Source organism: Maniola jurtina, chromosome 17 (genome assembly GCF_905333055.1).
Source record: "Maniola jurtina chromosome 17, ilManJurt1.1, whole genome shotgun sequence".
Classification (NCBI taxonomy): Eukaryota; Metazoa; Arthropoda; class Insecta; order Lepidoptera; family Nymphalidae; genus Maniola; species Maniola jurtina.
This window is the reverse complement of record NC_060045.1, coordinates 12,511,785-12,537,358: the sequence shown is the minus strand read 5'-3', so window position 1 is coordinate 12,537,358 and position 25,574 is coordinate 12,511,785. Positions and strand designations below refer to the sequence as shown.

At 37.2% G+C, this 25,574-nt stretch overlaps 2 protein-coding genes across 2 annotated transcripts in view; both read right to left on the bottom strand.

Annotated features, from left to right (window-relative positions):
• The window catches only part of LOC123873720 (bone morphogenetic protein receptor type-1B), a 168,584-nt gene that overhangs the window by 139,435 nt on the left and 3,575 nt on the right, over positions 1 to 25,574 (bottom strand). The gene's annotated exons all lie outside the window — the stretch shown is intronic.
• LOC123873733 (40-kDa huntingtin-associated protein) overlaps positions 17,213 to 25,574 on the bottom strand; it is a 19,448-nt gene continuing 11,086 nt past the window's right edge. Inside the window, exons 7-8 of the mRNA XM_045918754.1 lie at positions 23,892 to 23,895; positions 17,213 to 17,223 (exon numbers count right to left, since the gene is read on the bottom strand). The gene's annotated coding sequence lies outside the window, so the exon portion shown is untranslated. The remainder of the gene's footprint in view (positions 17,224 to 23,891; positions 23,896 to 25,574) is intronic.

Sequence of the window (25,574 nt, the reverse complement as noted above, 5' to 3'; positions counted from 1 at the left end):
CAATAGTAAATCAGACGCAAGCCGTGCAGGAAACGCGTACATTGTACAACAACACAAAAGAACACCCAACACCAATGAGATCATCGGTATCAATCGCTGACGGTCGTAAAGCAAATATTTGGCCAGCAATGTGTGTCATGCTTTGATTAGAGCCAGCATTCGTATCAATTGTGCCTATTGTCTCACTTGGTGATTCGCGATTTGCAAACTTGTATTGCCTGACAGCGTATCAGATTTCCCAACCCGATGCGCGTATGCTAGATTAAATGAGTCTGTTTCTATTCAGTTTAGATTTGTCAGAATTATGTTTTGCCAATTTTATAATGGTTAGAAGTTAGAACAAACATAGGTTTCACTTCATTGCACAATATCTCCATATTACGATATATTTTATTAGATAGGGTTCCACATATCAAACCATAGCTCGTTTATAGTAAGACACACAGTCTTATTCATAAAAATCCCTTATTATAGGTTTAAAACGTTCATTAGCTAAAATGCTCATTAGGCCTATTAAACGTTTCATAACCTTCTTTATTCATAAAGGTTCAATAAACCGCTCACAACTAAATTCTCGCTATAGGCTAGTTTCGCATTGTTATGTTGTCGTTCTGATGAATTCATAGACAAAATTGCAAAAAAACTGGGCTCTACACAGAGAAGCGACGCAGGTGTGACATTTGTTTTCGGTCAATTGTCTGAGTTCTGGAGGATAGTTAGGTATTATCGTTCGGAGTTTTGTTCCGATTTATTTTATTAAAAAAGAAACAGAAAGGAATTTAGAAATTAGCGTCAGATTTTATTATACTATTTAAAAAAAACATGTATTAGGTAAAAGTATGTATTAGATACAGTACCTGGACATGCATGGAATAAAATCCATTTTTTTAATTGAAAATATTACAGTAAAACTTAAAGCTAGCCTTATCTTACTATAAAAATCATGCCCGTGTGGAATGGTGCCAAGAATACTGGCTGCATTTCCACGCTGGACAGCCAGGCTGATCCGTTGCGCAAAAAATGAGCCAGCCCTGTTTTTACCCAAATCCTTCTCGGTTTATGTAGTTAGGTTCTGAGCTGCATCACCGCCATATTTCTTACGTTAGAAGAAATCACATACCTATGTAAAGGAATGATTACATGAAAAGAAACTTCGAAATTAAGTAGGAACTTTTAGGTACCTACTTTACGACGTCCCTAGCATCTTATGGCAGTTAAAACTTGCAACTCTGGTCAATTACCACAGCCTCTCGAATCCAGAATAAATAACGTACTTAAATAATAATTACAATGCAATGACACTACAATCAACCAAAACAAAATAACCTCACTTCAATCTCGTATATCAAACAAATTATCAGCTGTTAAGACAAGACGGCGGCCATCTTGTTCGTTAATAAGGGTGTATAGTAGGGTTCAGCCTATTATAAGTTATGGAGCCGCTATTGAACACTTTTAGCACTATTGAACGTTTATGAATAATGTTTTTGAGAACTTTGCTTATAACAAGCTGATAAAGCTTCTACAAATTTTTATGAATAAGACTGTTAAAATATAAAATACGTACACTTGTACGATGCGATTCGCTTCCTTGTTTTCAGTATGCATTTGCTAGGACACAGAAATTCCTTCCAGCTTCCGTTTCCCCGCTAGCTATCTTCATAACTTATATATTCATAGTTATAACTTTCGTACCGTCAAAAGAATAGTGACTCTTTGGCAGGCGCATTCAACCTTAGGCTGCATCATCAGTCATCACCTGCTATTTAGTGTTATTACAGTCAAGTGCAAACCTACATCTAAAGTTGAACTTTAGGTATAGGTCTAACCTACATCGTTTAGTGGTAACCTTTGTCTTTTGAAGATTACCACAACAGAAGGTTTGATGATCGCAATTCATTAGAATTGAAGGACGAATTAAGGTTGATCTGTCTGTAATATCTAATTACTAGATGACCTATGATCTGATCTGATATATAATATAACCGATCAGATATTTGCATGGAACATGAGCAGCTAGGAAAAAAACAGCTAAGCTATAAACATCGATTTCAATAAAAAAGCTTCGAACCACTGTTCGTGGAATCAGAATCATACATCTCGCGTCTCTCCACAAATGAAGCATTGTGATTATAAATAACAGCACTTTTTCAACATCGGAGCCTGCGAGAGCATCTCGGACTCCACAATGGAGGTCTAACTAAAGGATTAGGTGCGGTTGGGTTTGGTTAATGAGGCCCTTTGTGAGACGCCCCCGCGGCCGAGACGGGAAATCATTTTTTAGGCGTAACGAATGGACATTTACATTTTCTAATATATCTAGTATCGCATCGTATGCTGCGTGGGTCATTTTGTAGTGGTTGAGTGTAGACAAAGTAAAGATTTGTGTGCTCTTAAATAAAATGTAAGCGGTGATAGTCTAGTCACTATAGGTCTTAGTGGTAAAACTTTGGGCTCCTATCCTGGGCAAGTTTTGGAGATGGATGGATAATATGGCAATGGAGATAGATAATATCCTGGTTTAACACATAGGCTACTTTTTATCCCGGAAAATCAATGAGTTCCCACGGGATTTTTAAAAAACCTACATCCACGCCGACGAAGTCGCGGGCATGAGCTAGCATGTACTTCAGTCCGATATATTGTTTAAGTTCCAACTGGACGATACCTATTTAAAACGTGGGCCGACCTAAAGTATATCGTAAACTCGGAGGTCTGGCGCCTGTTGTCAATCATTTTGACAGGGGGGCTCATTTCCAAACACCTTCGTAACATCCGCCGTGGAACTCGAAAAAGCTTCCAATTTTGGACTTGATTAATGCAATTTAAATAAGTTAATAAGGTTTTGATTAATTTTATTTTAAAAATTACAAGTGTGAAAGCTAATGACGTATAAAAATGCCCGGTATTGAACCTCACTAAGCTATAAGCATTTTACTATACTTTTTTTTTTAATATCCAAAATTACAAAAAAAAAATACATACATAATTCTAAATATTACACATACTATAGCAACAGGTAAAAAATGTTGAAATTAAAAAAAATAATTATATACATACTATTATACCGACCCACCGATACTTATAGTATTTACCTGTCAACCTCATAAATAAAATTATTTAAATTTAAAACAAAACAAAATCGTATAACTTAATTAAACTGCGATAAAAATAATATCAAAAATCTAAAAGACATCAGAGTCCATTAGGCCGACAATTTTAATGGTCTCAAATGTTCACTGGCATATCGATATAAAACGATCTCGATAGGTAACATTCGATACATCGAGACGCAGGTCGAATTGTAAAGCATTAAGAGCAACCCACGTAGCCTTTTGAAGAGATCTAACGAAGCAGCTGGGACGTCAATCAAACTTATGCATTCATCATGGACAATGAACCATTTCTACTTTTGTTAGTTCCCTCGTTTAGGTACCATTAGTATCACCAAGTCATTTGTACGTTTTTGTAACCTATTAGCTTTCTTTTTCCTTTCCTCTTTCAATTTCACATTACCTGCTATTTCATTGCTTGTTTTAGCAATTTTATCACACTAATATTATAAAGCCGAAAGTTTGTATGTGTGTGTGTGTGTGTGCGTGTGTGTGTGTATATTTGTTACTCCTTCACGCAAAAACTACCAGACGGATATGGCTGAAATTTGGAATGGAGATAGATAATATCCTGGATTAGCACATAGGCTACTTTTTATCCCGGAAAATCAAAGAGTTTCCACGGGATTCCGAAAAACCTAAATCCACGTGGGCGAAGCCGCGGGCATCGGCTAGTGAATTCATAATCATCATCACTAACATTCATCCACAACTGAACATACTTAGGTCTCTTGTAGGGACTTCCACATGCCACGGCCTTGCACCGCTTGAATCCAACAGCTCCTTGCGACTCGCTTCACATGTTCCATCCACCTAGTTTTATGAATCGCTTAAAACTAATAGAATTAAATCACACTAATATTATTTAAAGGAGAAAGTTTGTTTGTGTGTGTGTGTTTGTGTGTGTGTGTGTGTGTGTGTGTGTGTGTGTGTGTGTGTGTGTGTGTGTGTGTGTGTGTGTGTGTGTGTGTGTGTGTGTGTGTGTGTGTGTGTGTGTGTGTGTGGGTGTGGGTGTGGGTGTGGGTGTGGGTGTGGGTGTGGGTGTGGGTGTGTGTGGGTGTGGGTGTGGGTGTGGGTGTGGGTGTGTGTGTGTGTGTGTGTGTGTGTGTGTGTGTGTGTGTGTGTGTGTGTGTGTGTGTGTGTGTGTGTGTATGTTTGTTACTCCTTCACGCAAAAACTACTGGACTGATTGGGCTGAAATTTAGAATGGAGATAGATTATACCCTGGATTAGCACATAGGTTACTTTTTATCCCGGAAAATCAAAGAGTTCCCACGGGAATTTAAAAAACTTACATCCACGCGAACGAAGTCGCGGGTATCAGCTAGTCACAAATAAGTCTAGTCTGTGTAAATTAATTTGGTTAACAAAGAGTGTTATAGAGATAATAAGTCCTATACAACTTTCTGTTTATAATTTCTAAGTTTCTAAATTGTTTTGTTTCAAGTCGTCTCTGTTTAAAAAATCTAATGCAAAATATTTTTACAGATATAATACCACTAAGTATTTAATAAAATTATTTGTCGAGTTAGATTGACAGTGAAATTCAGATCAACGTTTATATTTCCGGACTCGATAAAGAAAAAGCGTGCCCCGTCTCCATTAACTAAAGTTATGTAGCCAAACATTCCGATTTCCGAGTTAACTCTATCAATAACTGTTTTGGTTGGTGGCTGATTTGCATAGCGCGGCGTGGCATGATTGTACATTTTATAGATAGATGGTGTAGTTTGACCACTTTTTCATTCAAAATTTTCGTTAGTTCATTGGAATCTTATTCATGACACGAGTGTATTTCACAAAGCAGGAAAAATATATTATCAAGAACATTAGAGACTGGCCTTTTTGTACATTTCATCACCGTCCTTATCAACCAAAGACTTCCAACATCCAAGGCTAGATATAGGTCTCTTGTAGGGATTTCCACTGCTACGGTTATGCGCCGCCTGAATCCGGCGGGTTCCAGCGACTCGTTTGATACTGTCTTCTAGTGGCAGGTCTTCCAACGCTGTGCTTTCCGGTGTGAGGTCACCATTCTAGCACTTTGGGATCCCAATTCCCAATGTCTATCGCTTTTTCAAACTATGTGCCCTGTCCATTGCCACTTCAGCTACGCAACCCGGTTCCTCTGGTTCTCCTACGGATCTCCACATTACTGATTGGATCACGTAGAGTAACTTCAAGCATAGCTCTCTCCATCGCCCACTGTGTGGCTCTGATTTTTCTTATGATGATGATGGCCATCAGCTCTGGCAATGAGCACTGTTTAAAGTAAGATGTACCTAACAATTTTAGGCAGATTAGCTCGTCCATGATAGTAGTTACTGGAAAAGATTAGAATTGACTAGGACTACACTTTACTGTAAACATGTAAGCTGGATTCTATTGTCTATGGATATATGAGTGTCGTTAAAATGACAGTAGCACTTATTAGTGAAACAATTTGGTTAGCTCTAAATCGCTTGTTTAATTACAGCGTCGTAACGTTTTGCATAATTGATGGTGCGATACAAAAACGGCAGTTCCATGTAATAGAAGTCAAAAAACACCGTTTGTCGATGCCGACAGGGCCGACTCGGGTAGGTATTAGAGGCAAAATATTTATGATTGAACCAATGATACTAATTTGTGTTAGCGTGCAGAACATAAAAACTAAAATTTGTCTATGCTCACAGTAGGTACTAATTTAGTTTCCAAAGCTGTCATAATTTATCTTTATGCGCGGTAAAACGTGCGTTTATGTTGTTTATTAAATAAATTACCATACATCGTAAGAGTAATGTTAACTCCACTGGTTTAGAAGTTATAAAAAGTTGTGGTGTTGATTTAAGTTGCAGTTGGTAAATATAATAATATATTATGCGTAAAAGTTATGATTTATAGAATAACTTAACCGTTTATTAAATTTTTCTACAAAGAAGCCTATAAGTAGAGTGAGTTTAAATAATCATATTATATTTTTGCTAACATCAATCTCCAACAGACCTTCAGATAATAATTATTATTATCATCTCGTTGCCGTTATGGTAATATTATGTATATTTAAGTCGATGTATTGCTGTTCTTATCACAATGTCCCCTGAGGAAAAGGATAGAATTCCTTTCAGATATGTCTACTTTCATAGAGATCTATGTATACTTAATAATTAGCACCATTATGACTAAGATATTTCCTAATGAACGCCACTTAACCGGGTCTTCCTTCCTTCACAGACTTCCTCATCCAGCCACTTCCGTCACCATCTATTCAGTCCATCATGTTAAATTACCCCAGAAAGAGAAATAAAATATACTTAGTTAATGTTATAAATAACGGACTTGAAATGGTCACTGGTAATGAAAGTCAGTTATTTTTAACAGTTCACTGTTATTTGCTACGACGACGCAGGAAATTGCAGTTTTTATGCGGGAAGTTCTGCCAAAAGTATCGCTTCCCACATTACGGCCGCTTCGACGCTCTTGGCACTACTTACTAATGAATGTTGTACAATAAATTAGTTAGCGAGGTAATGGTTCATTGTTGTTATAAAGTACTTATAAATTCATGAGTGAAATTTCTCCATATCGTACGTAAGACCATAACCAACCAGTCAAGGACAAAGGATTTAATACTTGTATTCTTTATTTAAATATATTTTTAAACAAAGAATAGAGAGAGCTACTCTCTAGCTTCTCTAAGGGCAGATTTTTGAATCGTCATTATCTAAGGAATAATTTGATATTTTGACAGATTTCCTAAACAAAAACCGTCAAAACTTCAAATTTATTTCTGAGATAAAAGTTATTCGACGATGGAAAAGCACTTGTAAGTTTATTTGAACAAAAATCGATTCTATTCCAAAGTTAAGCTTGTTTTCTATATTATTATCTCAAAGGATTCCACAATGTAATGCCTTTAGTTAAACTTAAGCCTTGGCTATAAGTATACTATGGCCATTGATGTAGGAGGAATCGGTATGATGTAGCATAAATAAAGCTTACAACTGAAATTCTACTCGTAAAACCGTAATTCGGTCCTAATACCATAATAACTGTTAGTTAGCTCAGTTTATTACTGACTCAAAATGATGGACTAAGAGCCAGCGCGTGCCAAACCTTCATTATTTTAAGCTGAAAGTTTCTCTGTGTATTGTCCCCAACACAGGGCGGAACGACCAGCGGCTATGAAGTTTGGATCATGGTGGCTTTGGGAGATAACAGGTAATAAAGGTGTAAAAATCTTATATCAAAGTATAACGGGGGAGCATGACACTAAGTGTCTGGCAATGCATAATGAGATTTCTAATACTATTCCTTAGAAAATATATATAATATGTATAATTAGACTTTATACTTTGACGTAAGATTTTTGACACCTTTATTACCTGTTATCTCCCATAGCCACCCTGATCCAAACTTCATAGTCGCTGATCGTTCCTCCCTGTGTTGGGGACAACGCATAGAGAAACTTTCAGCCTTTATAAAATGACGAAAATATATCAAGCGCTGGCTCTTTATGAATTTTCTTCATAAACTCGAGCGGCACGGCTAGCTGTCAGCTGTTTTTAGTAAAACACTATATTTATATCGCCCGTTGATGATGTACATTTGTGTAAAAACACACACGTTTATAGAAATAGACTGAACATTTGATTTATGCCCACCAATAATCCAGTAAGATGAAAACTTTAAAATCGACTTTATGAAGCGGTAATAAGGACTGTTGTTGCTGCAGAAAATAACTTTGTAGGGAGTAGGGTTGCTATGAGATTAGTCGACTGTCGGGAACTTGTAATATTTTTAAACGTTTAATCTACGAATACAATAACGTATGATTATTTTTAAGCATAAATTAAGTATTACTAGTGTAAATAATTATAATGCCACTCTATTTGCATGTTGTGTTTACGTATACTTAACATTTAGCTTAAATATTTTGTAAAACTGAACTGTTATTGATGTACCTAAATGTAACAAGCTGTTGGTAAACTTAATAAAAATAAAATAAAGTACCTACCTAATTTAACTCTACTAGGGCGCGTTTAGTACCTAACCTCGCATTTTTAAATTAACGTATAATTAATTAATCAACATCAGTCAATTTATATGATTTTAAAGATTTCCGTTTATAGGCAAAAGCTTACATAATCGAGATAACGAAAAAGGCTGGATTTGTCGAAATTACCACGGAAGTGAAGCCGCGGGCGATCGCTAGTGATGATTAATGAAAGAAATCTAGAGAAACCTAATCGCATGGTTACCCTAAGAACGGCCAACCATAGGCGCCACAATTCGAGTTTTTTCACTAAGTGATTTATTTCATTTTATAATTCGATATGGGGTCGGGATACCGATTATTGAGTCTCTCGGCTTTTGAATACAACAGGTAGATTCGAATTTTAAAATGTGATATATTTAATAGGCAATAAAACTTACTATGTCTGTCGGTTTATAGGCATTTTTATGAAGCTAGTGCCGTAAATTAGTTATGACCTATAATTAGATATTGGAAATTCGCAGAAGCTGTATTAAATCACGAGATTTAAACAGTTGCCTCTGACACAAAATATTTTTATATTCCCTATTTGAATGGATCAATAGTAATATTACTACATAGTTCTAAATCTTATAGTCAATACTATCCGACTTCGTCAGATTAACCATATTACATTTCTCTCGTGAAGTGTTAGTCAAGAACTCAAAGTTCTGAAAAGTCATAGTTCGGTTATCACCATCACAATCCATCGCCGTCCCACTACTGATCACGGATCTCCACTCAGAATGAGAAGGATTAAGGTCAAATATCACACATCTTTGAGAGCATTATGGGTTTCCTTACGATGTTTTCTTTCGTTTTTTAGGGTTCCGTACCTCAAAAGGAAAAACGGAACCCTTATAGGATCACTTTGTTGTCTGTCTGTCCGTCCGTTTACTTTTCCCGTCGCTATGAGTTGTTATTTCTTGTTTGATCCTTCTAAATAAATCGGAGATCTAAAAGGAGAATGATCATACACGGGCCACGCTTGTGTCAGAAGATAATTATTTTCATAATTTATATTTTATTTTATAATTTAGTTTGGCATAAAAAATAAAGTGCTGACTATCCCGAGATTTTTTCCTCATTTTAAAAGTACTTCAAATGTTACTATAGAGAAATCCGGTCTCCATTTTTATCTGTAGACATACCTTAGTGATGTTATTTTACGAAATCGATGATCAAAATCGGTGGTGGTCGACTTATAATCGATTAAAGTCTATTACTTTCATAGTAATATTTAAAAAATCGATATTTTTTTGCAAACCATCTTGATCGAATCGAATCAACTCGATAAGTGCTAGTTGCAGGTCTATGGTTTTTGCTTTCTGTCAATTTCGATAATTGCAGTTTTCAACTGATATGGTGGTTCGAATTTAGATATTTTAATCCCATATCGTTGACCGTTGCGCGTTGTCTTGTACGTCGAGTTGTTATCTATATTTCCTCCGTATTAAGCTCCGTATATGCTAAAACTTGTTCGCGTTGTGCAGTGAAAGGAGACCTGAGGATAATGTGTTGATCATGATGATAAGATGTAAAGGATTATCATAATGCGCATGAAATGCTAATGGAAAGTAACGTAAAATAATGTTTTGCTAGTTTCGTTGTATTAATACTCTACTATTGCAGTTTTTGCTATCAATAGCCCAACAGCACAATCAATAGCACAGTTTAAATAATAATAGTTACTTCCTTAACCTAGTAACTAATGTCTCAGTATTAATGAAGTATATTCCAGAGCTAGGAACCTAATAAGTACACTATTCGGAATAGCTGGTAGGCTTCTAGTAGTTACAAATGTTGTCTATTAGCAAGGTTAATGTAATACCTACTTTACTCGAGTCATTATTTAAAAATAGGTATAGGTAAATGCAATGGCACCTTGTACATCTTCAAGTAGTGACTCATTGGGAATAACTATGTACTTGCACCATATAGGCAGCACTAAAATCGCCCTGGTGATATGTGGAAACTACTACCTACTTTACTTTACCTAATAAAACCTACTTACCAAACCTAACCTAACCTTTTACATATAACTGTTTTTCTCAGAAACTGGGAGGATTAATTAAAAAATTCTTTTTTTACATGAAAGTAGGGATATCAAACTTTATTATATGTAAACTTTTATTGAGACACAAAAATATTTGTAAGTGGCCCAAACTCCATAGAGTGCTGGTCATTCTCCTTTCTGCGAGTATCACCAGTAGCACTAACAAGTCGATAACTTACAGAATTTGATTAAGAAGTGTCCGTGATGTATCTTTGTTGCCTTTTTAACGCGGTTTTATCAGCAAAAAGAAGGCGATTTATAAAGCTTTTTATATTAAGACAACTTTAGTCGAGAGAGAGAACTTATCTTTGAAATAAGCTGTTTCAAGGTAGTAAGACCTATAATTATTTATTAGCTGACGCCCGCGACTTCGTCCGCGTGGATTTAGGTTTTCGAAATCCCGTGGGAACTCTTTGGTTTTCCGGGATAAAAAGTAGCCTATGTGCTAATCCAGGATATTATCTATCTCCATTCCGAATTTCAGTCAAATCCGTCCAGTAGTTTTTGCGTGAAGGAGTAACAAACATACACACACACACACACACATACAAACTTTCGCCTTTATAATATTAGTGTGATGCATCTATATGTATTATGTACATATTACATAATGTATTAAAAGAAGAAACTGAGTGTCTGACATAATTACTACACACACCATACTTAGTATTATAAATGCGAAAGTGTGTTGGTTTGTCTTTCATTCACGCCACTACGGATCGACGTGATTTTTAGCATTAATATAGTTAAATACCTGAAGAGTTAGGTACTTTTTATTCCGGAAAATCAGAGTTTCCGCGGGATTTCAAAAACCTAAATCCACGCGAACGAAGTCGCGGGCATCAGCTAGTATTCTATGAATCAAATTGGTCGTATTGCTGTCTCATACCTGCGCATTAGAGCGATTTGGTAAGTCATCCGGGGACGGGCGGACGGAGCAATTTTGTAATTTAACAGTAGCTCTCCGTTTATCTGAATAGCCGCATTTAGATCTGTCGCTGTTTTTTTTTTGTTTGTAACGGGTCTTTGGAGTCCCCGTGATCGAGAGATCAAACTCAAATAATTTTTATTCAAAATAGATTTAGTTTTTCTAGCTAAATACTTCACAACTTAATTATTGAGTATCCGCATCCTTTACTTACTAATGCATTACGAAAAGAACAGACACAGACAGACTGGTTTTTTAATAAAAAACTGTCAAATTTTGTGACTTTAGGTGCCAGTTGTGAGCCTAGGTATATTAGAGCGCACTAAAAAGAGTCCCTAAATGTAAAATTCATGTTCTGTCCTTTTTTAGCAATATTAAAAAGAAAAAGATGTAATTAGTTTAGAGAAATACATCAGAATCGACGCCATTGTGTCAGGTCTTCAATGGTATTGGCAATCTAATCTGTGGGTTTTACCTTCAATTTGGTATTTTGTTCTACTTGAGGGAAAAGAAATCGCGACAAGAATTTTTGGACGATAGAGGCACGGTAATGTTATATTACTGTGATAGAGGGGTGTTATATTAATTTTGACGTGTGTATCTGTGTATCTGTCTGTGGCATCGTAGCTCCTAAACTAATGGAACGATTTTAATTTAGTTTGTTTTTGTTTGAAAGGTGGCTTGATCAAGAGGTTTCTTAGCTATAATTCAAGAAAATCGGTTCAACTGTTTGAAAGTTATCAGCTTTTTTCTAGTTACCGTACTCTTCACTTGTCGGGGGTGTTATAAATTGTTAATTTACATTTGTAGATAGAAAAGTTTTCCCGTGATGACCGAGAAGTTTCGTTTCGAAGAGGACATACGAACGATGATGAGTAGTAGATACATCATATTTAATACTTAATCGCACATACCTGCATTCCCTCTTCTTATAATTATTCACCAAATTCTTAGAATTATTAAAACGAAAACAATAAATAGGTATATAATTAAAATTGGCGCCTGATAACACTTGAGGTCACGTTAGAAAAGCCGTAATTAATATGTGATAAAGAATTGAGTTAGGATAATTCTTAGAACTTTAATCATACTTACTTATTAATCATTCAGTAGGTACCTATGTACCAACTTACTGTTAACATTTTTGGACTTAACTATACAAGCGTGTAATGACTGCAATCACATCAAATAGTAAATCATGTTGTAGCGTAAGATGCAGCTAGAAAATGCCTATTCACTCTTCTTTTCAAGGTCCCAATATTGAATGAGATCTTTTTCGCAGTAGGTATCAGTCAATGGCCACGAGACAGATCTAGAGCGACTCGCAAGGTCAGACGGCGCCAGCGCTGCCCCTGTCCAAAGTTGACGACAATAATTAACTTCACAATCAACTCCACGCGCAGCGCTATAATAAACGAGTAATCATTGCTATTAATGATCAATTTAATTATGTAAATATCGATTAATGAATGATATGACACGGGCATCATACATCTAGATCCCAGAATGAGAAGTATGAGAATCTAGTAATTTTAATACTTTTAGAAACGAGTTTCCTAATCGTCAAAATTAACCATGGGCTCTAAACTAAATTGACAAGTCCAAATCTAGTGTACAGGAAGCATTAAGATAGTGATAGTAATATATTTAGACCCTATCATTTAAGTTTAGTCTCGAGATTTTGAGTAACAGAATTGGCCACAATAGGTTACCTATCTAATGCCTATGCTGTTTCTTTTTTCTGCAAAAGGTACATTGTACGTCTCGTCTTCTTCCTCTTCTTTCGTTCGATGATTCAAAAAAATCTCACCAAAAACAAAACTCAAAGAATTTTTCGTCAGCCCAAACAGGAATTTAATCAAAGGCGAACATAATCGATTGTCAACGAAGCAGCAGGGAAAAATTAAACGACACTTTTTGGTGGACAAACCTCCGCCGCAATAAATTGGTCGGCCCCGACACAAAAACGGGACCAAAAAGAGTTAAGCGTTCGGGAGATCTCCGAATACAGATTACTGGGCGCAGGTGTTAAATAAAAATAATAAAATTCGACGCGGACGATGTAAAAAGAGGAGTGGATACGGCCGCGCGGCGCCGGACGAGGCATAATTTCGTTTGCAACGCCCGACCAACAAAAAACGACGTGTACCCAATGACTTTCTAAGCATGGACACATCGTGGCATACAACACAAGAGCCCAAACATGGCACACGTTTCTAAATTCACCCTATGTAGCTTCAACTGCTCCATTTATACATTCCCGCTAACATTCAAGTCCTGTAAACTAACCTCAGTGATTAAGCCGCAATGTAAATCGATTATTGCACTCGAAGCTGAATAAGGTGATTTTAGAAGCAAACTTGAACAAAAAATGGAATGGAGTAGTGTAACACTATTAATTTTTGTTATTTCTTTGAGAGATTTTTCGTTTTTGTAAATATGAAACTATTATACTATATCTATACTATATACTATTCTGCTCGTGCTGATTCACTGACTGACTGACTGACTGACTCATTTGATCACCTCTTCTGTAAAATTTTGTATGTTTTTTTTTTACCGATGGTTTCGTATAGAGGACAAAAAATGATTCGGAGGAAAAATATGGATAGAGCTGATGATTGAGGATTTCGGTGAGGAGCACGGCCAGGGTATTGAAGATAGGTGGGGGGTGCTCGAACAAATGTCACTCAGAACTTCATCCAATTGACAGGGAGCTGAAAAATAAAACCAAAATGGTGGATTCAAGATGGGCCTTGAATCAAGATGGCCAAAGGCCTCCCACCAGCCGACCTAAACCAATTAAGAAAATCTCAATCGGCCCAGCCAGCAATCGAACCCGGGACCCTCGTCATACAAATCCACCGCGTTACCACTGCGCACTGGAGGTCGTCAAAAGATCTATCTATACATATAATAAAATTGTAGAAAAGTGGTGTCTGTACAATGGAAATATATAAAAAAAGTAGCAGGGGTTGTTATTATTAACAACCCCTGCTACTTTTTTTTTATCGATGCCGAACCCGAAATTGTAATTAATTTTTTTTTGTCTGTTTGTCTGTGTGTTTGTGCACGCTAATATCAGAAACGGCTTATTCGATTTAGATACGGTTGTCACTAATATATTGTAGTAAGCTTCACTTAACATTTAGTGTTTATTTCATGTTAATCGGTTCATAAATAAAAAAGTTATGTCAATTTAAAGAATCACGGCGAACATTTTTAACGTACAGATACACGCCTCGCGCCTGAGCGTCCGTGGCTATATAAAGCGCGCTGAGAGCTATTCCACGCGAACGAAGTCGCGGGCACAGCTAGTAATAAAATAAATGAGATACAATAATGGCCAATAGATTTTACATTGAACAAAAAAAAGCTACTCCACAGTTTTGTTTTTCCGACATTCGTGACGCGCCCTTCCATCTGTCTCTTTCCGATGTGCGTGAGAGAAAGGAATGGGAACATTGTAAATAATTTTAGATATTTCTAGTGTTTTCAATGGTTTTACTAAATATTTTACACTTTTTCGCATGTTATCTTACGTAAATAAAATTAACTTACCGGTGGTAAGTCACACCATCTCTTTTCTGCGTCGTTAACGTATTATTTTGGCACTTTTTGATCGCGCATTTAGGCGTCTTGACAGCTTTGCAGTCAACATGCGACTAATGAAGAAAGTGTGCTTACACCGAGTATAAGCACACTTACTTGGTCCCTTGTTATGCGCGCCAGTGCGATGTCCTTGCTTAGAAAGTCATTGCGTGTACCCCATCGAGTTAACCAAAGCCGAGCACGCCTCGGCATTCACCATTCAGAGTCAATCCGCGACGTCGGCGACTATTTTTGTGCCTTATAAGCCCGTTTAACTCCTACGAGCACTTACTTCCATATTGGGAAATCGAATTATCAAGATTCAATAAAATCTTAAATAGGTTCTTAGCAAACCAGCCGCCCAGCTGTTCAAACATTAACAGAATGCCATGTCTGATGAACACTGAGCAGTCTCCGATTGCATACAATCAAACACACCAAAGTATGATTACCAAGCCAATACCACAGAGTAAGGATATGATATTAAATACAGAGGTTCGACGAAGATAGATCAACCGTGCGATAAGTGCGGGACGAAGTAGCGATTCTAACTGGCCTAGGTAGTTAGGGCCCTTTGTCGACGGGTCGTCGTGGTCGTCATTTACCACGAGACCAACAGCGTCGGACTGCTGTCTGCCTTTGTGGTAAGTGTGGAATGAAGGAGCGACTCGAACTGGCCTAGAAAGTTAGGGCCAATTGTTGACGGACCGTCGTCGTGGTCATTTACCACTTGATGACTAGACCAACAGCGTCGAACTGCTGTCTCTCTTTGTGGTAAGTGCGGGACGACGCGCGACGGAGCGATTCGAACTGGCCTAGGTAGTTAGGGCCCTTTGTTGACGGGCCATCGTGGTCGTAATTTACCACGAGATCAAAGGCGTCGGACTACTGTCTCCCTTTGCACTGTGCCAATATATACACTTCCGAGAAGTACGTTCGTGGTAAGAAATGAAAATTATTCGATATAAACAGAACTGTCGGCGAGGCGTGCGCAGGCTACAATTAGGAGAGGCAATCCCTCTTCGCACGTACGGACAAATTGCAGGCAATAGGCAAGCCATTCAGCACTCGACCGCAAAAACTGCTTAACATTCGTTGCACGCACGTTACCAATATAAAATCGTTTGAAGCCACGTGTCAGTTCGAGATAAACTCCATGCAATAGGTAATTCTAAACTGCGAGCGTTTAATGCACACATAAAAGTATTCGTCAAAACTAGTGATGGGCTGTGAATGTGAATTTTCTTTTATGTGAATTATTTTTCTTCACAGTGATTTTTCAATTTTCGAACTTACAATCGTTTGCTAATTAATCGTTAATTTAACTAGGGTTAGTTTTCACGGAAAGTGAATTTTCGCACTTACGATTGTAAACGGGAACGTAGAACGATTGTTTGCTACATTAAGTGAACTACATGTTTTTATTCTCTTTCTAATATGCAGCTATCCGAGTGTTCTCGCTCACGCGCTTTTTAGCTCTGGTAGATGACCATGCGCGCGCAAAACTTAAACAATTGTATTATTTTCAAACTTTGTAATATTTTGCTTCGCGGTTTCTCACAGGCTACTTTAGGCAAAATAGCAAGTATTATATTATGAAAATGCTTTTCACGTGATTTTTCACATGTTATCTGTGAAATAGTCCATCTCTAGTCAAGACTATTCCAAATAACCTAAGTACTTGGTTACATATTTACAGGCTATTAGACGAAAATGATGAAAAGGATCAGAGAAACGTAAACAGAACAATTTATAGACTGGATGTTGCAGGGCTGTAACTCTTCAAACGCCCAGCGACGGAAAGAACCCATTAAGCATGGCTTAGCGGCGGTCTCTCGCTACACACAAACGTAGTTTGGTTCTCATTTGAATATTAACCAATCAAACTCGATGTCATTTAGTAGACATGTTCTAGAATCTTATATTTACATCTATGGTTTGCTAAATTTCTGTAAAAATAACTAGTTTTAGCTTTTTTACTTATGTATGTTTAACCCTCGACCCAAAAAGAGGGGTGTTATAAGTTTGACGTGTGTATCTGTGTGTCTGTGTATCTGTCTGTGGCATCGTAGCGCCTAAACGAATGAACCGATTTTAATTTAGTTTTTTTTTGTTTAAAAGGTGGCTTGATCGAGAGTGTTCTTAGCTATAATCCAAGAAAATCGGTTCAGCCATTTGAAAGTTATCAGCTCTTTTCTAGTTACTGTAACCTTCACTTATCGGGGGTGTTATAAATTTTTAATTTACTCTTGTTTTATTTAGATACGAGTTAGCCCTTGACTGCAATCTCACCTTGTGGTAAGTGTTGGTACAGTCTAAGGTGGAAGCGGGCTAACCTGGAAGAGATATGGCAGTTTTTATTAAACCCATACCCCTTTGGTTTCTCTACAGCATCGTACTGGAACGTTAAATCACTTGGCGACACGATTCTTGAGACTGTATTAACTTTGAAACTGAATATTTTATCAGAAATCTGGGAAACCAAATTCATTGATGTAATACATTTGTTCCTAGAACGAATCTACAAAGTTTCATTAAAGATAGAGTATTCAGGTGAGAGCCAAAACTGCGTTTGTATGGAGCGAGTGACCCAGAGACTCCTCTTGACATCGCAAGTATTCATGGGAGATCCTTAAATAAATAGAACTAAATGTGTTGGTATTAGTGAAGGTTGGGTTGGCTTGAGCCGGTCTAATTAGGTGCGCCGAGAGGACGAATAAATACAAGGATTATCGTACCATCTCCTTGATCCCGAGCATACAAGATGGAGACATTATAAGTATAGATTATTTTTTAACCCCCGACCCAAAAAGAGGGGTGTTATAAGTTTGACGTGTGTATCTGTGTATCTGTCTGTGGCATCGTAGGTCTTAAACTAATGAACCGATTTTAGTTTAGTTTTTTTTTTTTTTTGTTTGAAAGGTGGCTTGATCGAGAGTGTTCTTAGCTAAGTATAATCCAAGAAAATCGGTTCAGCGATTTGAAAGTTATCAGCTCTTTTCTAGTTACTGTAACCTTTACTTGTCGGGGGTGTTATAAATTTTTAATGTACACTTGTAAGTCAACCACGACGCGTAGCGAGCTGAGTCCCTGTGAAAAAGTCATAGATATGTATGGAAAAAGTACCCCGGATGGTTTCAAAACTAGTCGGGCTTACGTCGACTAAACACGTGACTATCGCCTTAACAATCTATACTTATAAAGGAAATCACTCACGATAGTTTAAACGCTAAAACAAGATAGGAGATACATTTGACATTAATCTCTACAATAAAAGCTTACCTATTATTCGACGATGGCGTAAAAGTGTAAGACTTTAATAATAATAATGTGTTCCTGACCGATTTTCGGCCACGGAGGCCAATCTCCGATAGAGATTAGCCAACTGCGCGGCCCGGGAGAGTGCACGACTGTGTGCGCAAACACAGGTGCACTCTCTATTCCCTCACTCTCATAGCCCTGGACGGGAATCTAACACGACTGGAGAGGTCTAACAAGGCCGACGGGCTCTCCGAAGCACGAGGGTGTAGCACCGCCAACTTCCGGGCTAGTAGGTAGGTACTGAAAATTTCTTAACTGAAAAATCCAATACCTATTTTCGATCCGATCCGGAAATCGAACCCAGGACCTCGACATCTGTAGTCGAACATGCGAACCACTGAACCACCGAGGCAGTTAAGTTAAGGTAAGACTTCATATCTTCATCACATATCAAGAAACCAGCCTCATTTTTATATTTTCAAGTAAATCTCAATGCTCGTAAAACGTACAGTCACATAATGATGGCGCATAAAAAGATAAAGGTTGATCACAGGCCATCTTTCCATACCTGTAAGTATTTAAAGTTTAAACTGGTTTAATCACTCATCATCATCATAATCAACTCATCGCTGGCGCACTACAGAGCATATCGCTCAGAATAAGAAGGGTTTAGGCCGTGGTCCGCCACTTTGAGCAAAATGCGGATTGGCAGACTTCACACACCCTTCAGAACATTATGGAGAATTCTCAGACATGCAGGTTTCCTCAGGATGTTTTCTTTCAAAGCAAGTGATATTTAATTGCTTGAAACGCACATAAGTAACTCCGATTAGTTACAGGTGCGTCCCCGGGATCGAACCCCCAGCCTCCCTAATAGGAGAAGAACGGCCTAACCACTAGCCTATCACGGCTCTTGAACACTAGTACATTAATTAAACCATGTACGATAATATCAGTTCCGTACGGAGTCAAGAAATATCTTTAATATGTTGTAATTTAACACCTTTATTGGTGTTATAATACCGCCTCAGAATTTCACGTTTTACAAGAAAAACATAACCAAAAGAACTTGACAATCATGATATCTAATTTTCAACACATAAATAAAAATATTATCTCCGAGATAAGCATAATATTCTATCTTAGATTGCATATCCAACACTTTCGAAAAGCCCGACTTTATTATGAAAGTTTCCTCTCCTATCTCTTTAGGTTTTTGTAGCTATTACCGCTCAAACTTTAAACTTTCACTAGAAAATGCCCGCGGCTTCGCCCGCGTGGATTTCGGTTTTTTAAAATCCCGTAGGAACTCTTTGATTTTCCGGGATAAAAAGTAGCCTATGTGCTAATCCAGGATATTATCTATCTCCATTCCAAATTTCAGCCAAATCCATTCAGTACTTATTGCGTGAAAGAGTAACAAACATACACACACACACACACACACTTTCGCCTTTATAATATTAGTGTGATAGTGTGATGTGATTTAGTATTTAATTGGTTTTAAGTGATGGAGATAAGTCAATATATTATGTGATATTTTAGAAGTTCGCTTCGATTCCCTTTGAATGTATATTGAGCCTGACAGAATGTAATAATAAACCAGACCTGCTGGCAAGTGATGATGCAGCCTAAGATGGAGCGCGCTTGCCTAGAAGATGCCTATTCATTCTTAGACTTGAAGATATCCATATTAAAATTGGAGAGGGAAACTGATGCTAGTACTTTAGCAAAGCGAACTAACTTTCGTCTATAAAGTTAACACATCCTTGGCGCATAAGTTTGGTAATCGTACCTATTTTTAACCCCCGACACAAAAAGAGGGGTGTTATAAGTTTGACGAGTGTATCTGTGTATCTGTCTGTGGTATCGTAGCTCCTAAAGTAATGAATCGATTTTAATTTAGTTTTTTTTGTTTGAAAGGTGGCTGGATCGAGTGTTTTCTTAGCTATGATCCAAGAAAATCGGTTCAGCCGTTTGAAAGTTATCAGCTCTTTTCTAGTTACTGTAACCTTCACTTGTCGGGGGTGTTATAAATTTTTAATTTACACTTGTACAAAGCACAACATGAAAACATGAGTGACTAAACGGTTTGCACAAAATTCGCAAGGAAATCGACGGAATGCGATACCATGTTTATAAATCTGACCAACGCTTTGTTGTTCGAAATACCTCATTTTAGCGGGGTAACGCCCTAGATTGTAAACTTTGTTACACTTAAAACAATGCGTTCTTAGTATTTTCTGTAAGGGTCATCGACACGTAAACAGACGTGAGTTCGTACGTTTGTTACTTACGTTACTACCGAGTCGTAACAATTTGTGACGTAAACGCATCGGTGTGGACATTCCAATAATTCGGCTATTTTTACGATCAGCCTTGCGCTCAAATGTAAAATCCATAATCGTAATTTCAAACTGCTTAGATTTCATGAGTTTATTTTTAACCCCCGACCCAAAAAGAGGGGTGTTATAAGTTTGACGTGTGTATCTGTGTATCTGTGTGTCTGTGTATCTGTGTATCTGTCTGTGGCATCGTAGCGCCTAAACGAATGAACCGATTTTAATTTACTTTTTTTTGTTTGAAAGGTGGGCTTGATCGAGAGTGTTCGTTCTTAGCTATAATCCAAAAAAATTGGTTCAGCCGTTTAAAAGTTATCAGCTATTTTCTAGTTTTCTTGTAGAAAGGAAGGTTAGATAACCCTTAGGTTCATAATATTCAAGTGTCAACTGACAAATGTCAAGCTGTTAAGATGGACGTTGCCTAGATATACATAATTATTTATTTGAAAATGATTTGTCGGGGGTGTTGAAATTTTTTAATTTACACTTGTTATTCAGTGTATTTTTTTTGCATCAGAACTGCTCACAATACACTAGAGTATATATTATTTACTTATCTAATGTATAATGTCTAGTGTTTATACAAATCTTTTAAAAATTGAAACAATTTTCGGTTACATAACTAACGTAACTGTAACGTTCTAAGTTAACGTGATGCGAGGTAAAGGTATGGGTCCATGCTGCAAACAAGTGTAAATTAAAAATTTATAACACCCCCGACAAGTGAAGGTAACAGTAACTAGAAAAGAGCTGATAACTTTCAAACGGCTGAACCGATTTTCTTGGATTATAGCTAAGAACACCCTCATTCATGCCGCAACAGAGCAACGGATCGGCGTGATTTTTTGCATTAAGGACCTGGAGAGTGACATAGGCTACATTTATCGCGGAAAATCAAAGAATTTTCACGGGATTTTAAAAAAGTAAATCCATTTTTTAATAAATGATAGCAAATCTACGTGTACTTTGTTTAAAAGCTAAGCCACAAATTTTTTGTGTAATTTGTAAACGAATGTGTAATTATTTTTTATGATAGCAATAAAAAGTCGTATAACAAGCATAACAGTCGGAATTAACTGTTGCCAGTTCCAAAAATACTACAGAATTTCTATTTTGGATATGTGACAAACATGATTCAGAAATGAGCTGAATTTTTGAGTTAGGTATTTCAGTAGGTGTAAACTTTAAAAATTTGCGAACACGTAACCTATGTGTAGAAATTATTATGTGTAAGAAAAAAACACAGATGCAAAATTACCTCAAAAAGATTGCATAGTTGAGACTAAAAAAAACCGGCCAGGTGCGAGTCAGACTCGCGCACTAAGGGTTCCGTACTGGGGCATTTTTTCCAACATTTTGCACGATTATACACAAAAATAAATAAAAATCTGTTTTAGAATGCACAGGTAAAGCCCTTTCATATGATACCCCACTTGGTATAGTTATCTTTCTTTGAAAATTAAAACACATTTAATTTTTTTTTTAATGATGTAACCACAAATTCGGGGTTTTCAGATTTATTCCTATACTTGTGCTATTAGACTTAGCTACCTGCCAAATTTCATGATTCTAGGTCAACGGGATGTACCCTATAGGTTTCTTGACAGACAGACAGACAGACAACAAAGTGATCCTCTAAGGGTTCCGTTTTTCCTTTTGAGGTACGGAACTACGGAGACTAGCCTTAGGCTGCAATCAGGTAAGTGATGATGCAGCCTAAGATGGAACGCGCTTCTTGTTGGCCTTTTGAGGTAAGGAACCATAAAAAAGGGCAACATCTAACTACGTCGGCAAAGAAACTGAACTGAGGAAATGTGATCACATGAGCAACATTACGGACAGTTTCCGATTCGTCTCGGCAAAAGTAATGACCATTGATAATGGTTTATATTACCCCGATCCTAATTGCGTGTTGGCTTGCCTTGCGGTCATTTTGTACGATTTTTTTAAAGAAAAAAGTTACATTACGCATGCGTAAGAAATTGAAGGGTCAGTAATAATAATCTTTATAAACGCTTTGGAATTTTTTGGTTACTAAAAATTATTTTATGGCCATTAGTCATTGCGTCTGTGAATTTGGTGTTCTCGATATAATGTCGCAGCGAAATGGCATATACGCCGGGAGTTAGCCATGCCCCTTGGGGATTAGATGATACAAGTGTAAATTAAAAATTTATAACACCCCCGACGATCCAAAGTATTTGAGTTTTCCAAAACATCATTTTCAAATAAATAATTATGTATTTAGGCAACGTCCATCTTGACAGCTTGACATTTGTCTATTGACATAATATTATGAACCTAACGGTTATCTAACCTTCTTTTCTACAAGAAAACTAGAAAAGAGCTGATAACTCTTAAACGGCTGAACCATTTTTTTTAGATTATAGCTAAGAACACTCTCGATCAAGCCACCTTTCAAACAAAAAAAACTAAATTAAAATCGGTTCATTCGTTTAGGCGCTACGATGCCACAGACAGATACACAGATACACAGATACACAGACACACAGATACACAGATACACACGTCAAACTTATAACACCCCTCTTTTTGGGTCGGGGGTTAAAAACGACAACTCAATTTCACTAAACAAATGTAACGACGGCGACGTCGCAATGACGCACAGATTGAATCTTCTTCGTTATCCATACTAATATTATAAATGCGAAAGTGTATCTGTCTGTCTGTGTGTCTGTCTGTCTGTCGGTCGGTCTGTCTGCTACCTTTTCACGGCCCAACAGTGTGACCAATTCCGACGAAATTTGGTACAGGGTGGTACAGGATTAGCTTAAATCCCGGGGACGGACATAGGACTTTTTATCCCGGAAAATCAAAAAGTTCCCACGGGATTCTTAAAGGCTCATCCGTTTATCTGATTTTTATGGAATTTGGTACAGAGATAGTTTGCGTCCCGGAAATTGACATAGGCAACTTTTTAGTCGGAAAAGCAAAGAGTTCCCACGGAATTTTAAAAAAACCTAAATCTACGCGGACGAAGTCGCGGGCATCATCTAGTTATCATTATTGGTCTAAGATTACATCTGATGATCGTGGAAATGATAAAGGCGCAATATGATGAGAAAGAGTTACCAAACAGCTCATTAGTTGCTTTTCAGGGCGTAGGATGAGATGACTGGATAATATATTGACATCCTACGCCGTACTGTACTCTGTACAAACTATAAAGGCAGCATAGACTATACTGTGGGTGTTATTTGAATGTGGTACGAAACAATTGCAAAATTATGCTTTTGTAGCTGTTATGGAAAATTTAAGTCTGTGAAAATATCGTTAATCGTAGTTAAGTAGGTACATATTTACATTATTAGTTTTTGTAACAAGATCCACCGCGCAGGCCATCCGCGTCGCACTGAAAAGGCCCTATATGTTATACATACTCTGAAGTACAAATCATACTTCACTATGCATGTCAAAATTTAATTGTCGGATGGGGGGCCACTGTATATTCACATGTTCCTATACATAGGCAATGGATCATGCACATTGGACATGTATAGGAGTTGAATAATAGTAAGATCAAGTCATAGCCCAAGGGCATCTGAAAAACGAAAAGAAAGCGAACAGCCCTTTAGGGTTGACAATGAAGAACTTTTGAACTTTGCTTTATGCATTCTGTTCTTTAGATAGGCAGCAGAACCTATAAATGTATGGGAGTCGAACAATAGTAAGATCAAGTCAGAGCCGAAGGGCATCTGCGTATTGTCGCGAGGTGTCGGCCTGCGCTCGACACCAAAAACGAAAAGAAAGCGAACAACCGTTCAGGGTTGACAATGAAGAACTTTTGACCTTTCCTTGTTTCGTTTTTATTTTTGTCCATGATTCCTTTTGAATAAGATCGCACCCATCCATTTATTATATTCACAACCCTCATTAAATTCGCATAGAAATAAGACAAAGCGCAAAAAATAATTGTGGTACCAAGAAGTGGCGTTAATTTCCGCAGGGAACATTTGTGAAAAGGTTTGCGCCGCCAATTTTAGATATATCTATTAATGATTATTGTCAGTTCAGATCAGAAATTGTACAGTATCAGAAACTGGATGATATTGTAGATCAATCAATTCGATTCAGCACAAGTGATCAGTGTTGAATGAAATTCAGTGCTAGTAACGCATGTACAACTAGAAATTCGACAGACATTGAGTAATGATGCAGTCTATTGAAGCTGGAAAAATACTGTAAGTAGGTACAAATAGATCTAGATGCTAAGTCACTTGGAAATACGGCTCTGCTAAAACATTGGATTGTTACTTACTAAAGAGCAAACCCCTATCTTCGCTCTATCTACCTTAGAACAATGTCAAAAAAAATGTAGCTACAACAGCAAATAAAAAATAACAAAATGTTAGTAATAATATTTTAGAGGACAGTTATAAATAGTCGTTAAATTAATTCAGTTAAAACGGCAACGCGTATTTATTCACAAGTCTATTTCAGTGCGATACAAAGTACAAACTACCCAATGATTCATTGGGCATATTCCAGTAAAATATATCCGTTTTGTTGGAATTGGAGTTGGAATATCTCAATTGGTAACGTAAGCTCAATGGAAACGTTCGTGACGTGATTCAAATGGAACATAATATTCAATTACGCGTTGGTGCGATCTAATTAGGTGTCGCGTGGCATAAGGTGAATAATAAAATTAGTTTACATGTTTACCCGTGTAGTACTGCTGGTCGATTGCGGAAAATCTGCATCAATTATGACAATCGCAATTGCTGTGATTGGCTGAATTTAAGGTATTCTTGTTGCAACAATGCGTTGTACGCGTAGCTAATAGTGAGCGAGCGTTAATCAATCAGAAGTGATTGCGATCGTGACATCGTAGCTGTTATTTCACCGCAATTGAGCACCCGCTGCTTTATTGCGGAAAAATGCATCGATCATTATTACAATCGCAATCGTTGTGATTGGCTGGATTTATGGTATTCTTGTTGCAACAATTCATTGTAGCTAATAATAAGCGAGCATTAACCAATCAGAGATGATTGCGATCGTGACATTGTTGCTGTCATTCTACCGCAATCGAACCGCCGATCTGTTTCTGATTCTGATGTTTGCAATCTATCATTAAAATGTATTTACAGCCCGTAGTATTAATACTTGTGATTTGCATCATGTGTTGCGATTCTCTAGCCATTTACAAATAAGTAGGTAGTTGGTTATGTATTATTTTTAAAAATGTTTTCCTGCTCAATAAATATAATAAAATTATATGATCACTCATGTAGCAACCCTATTG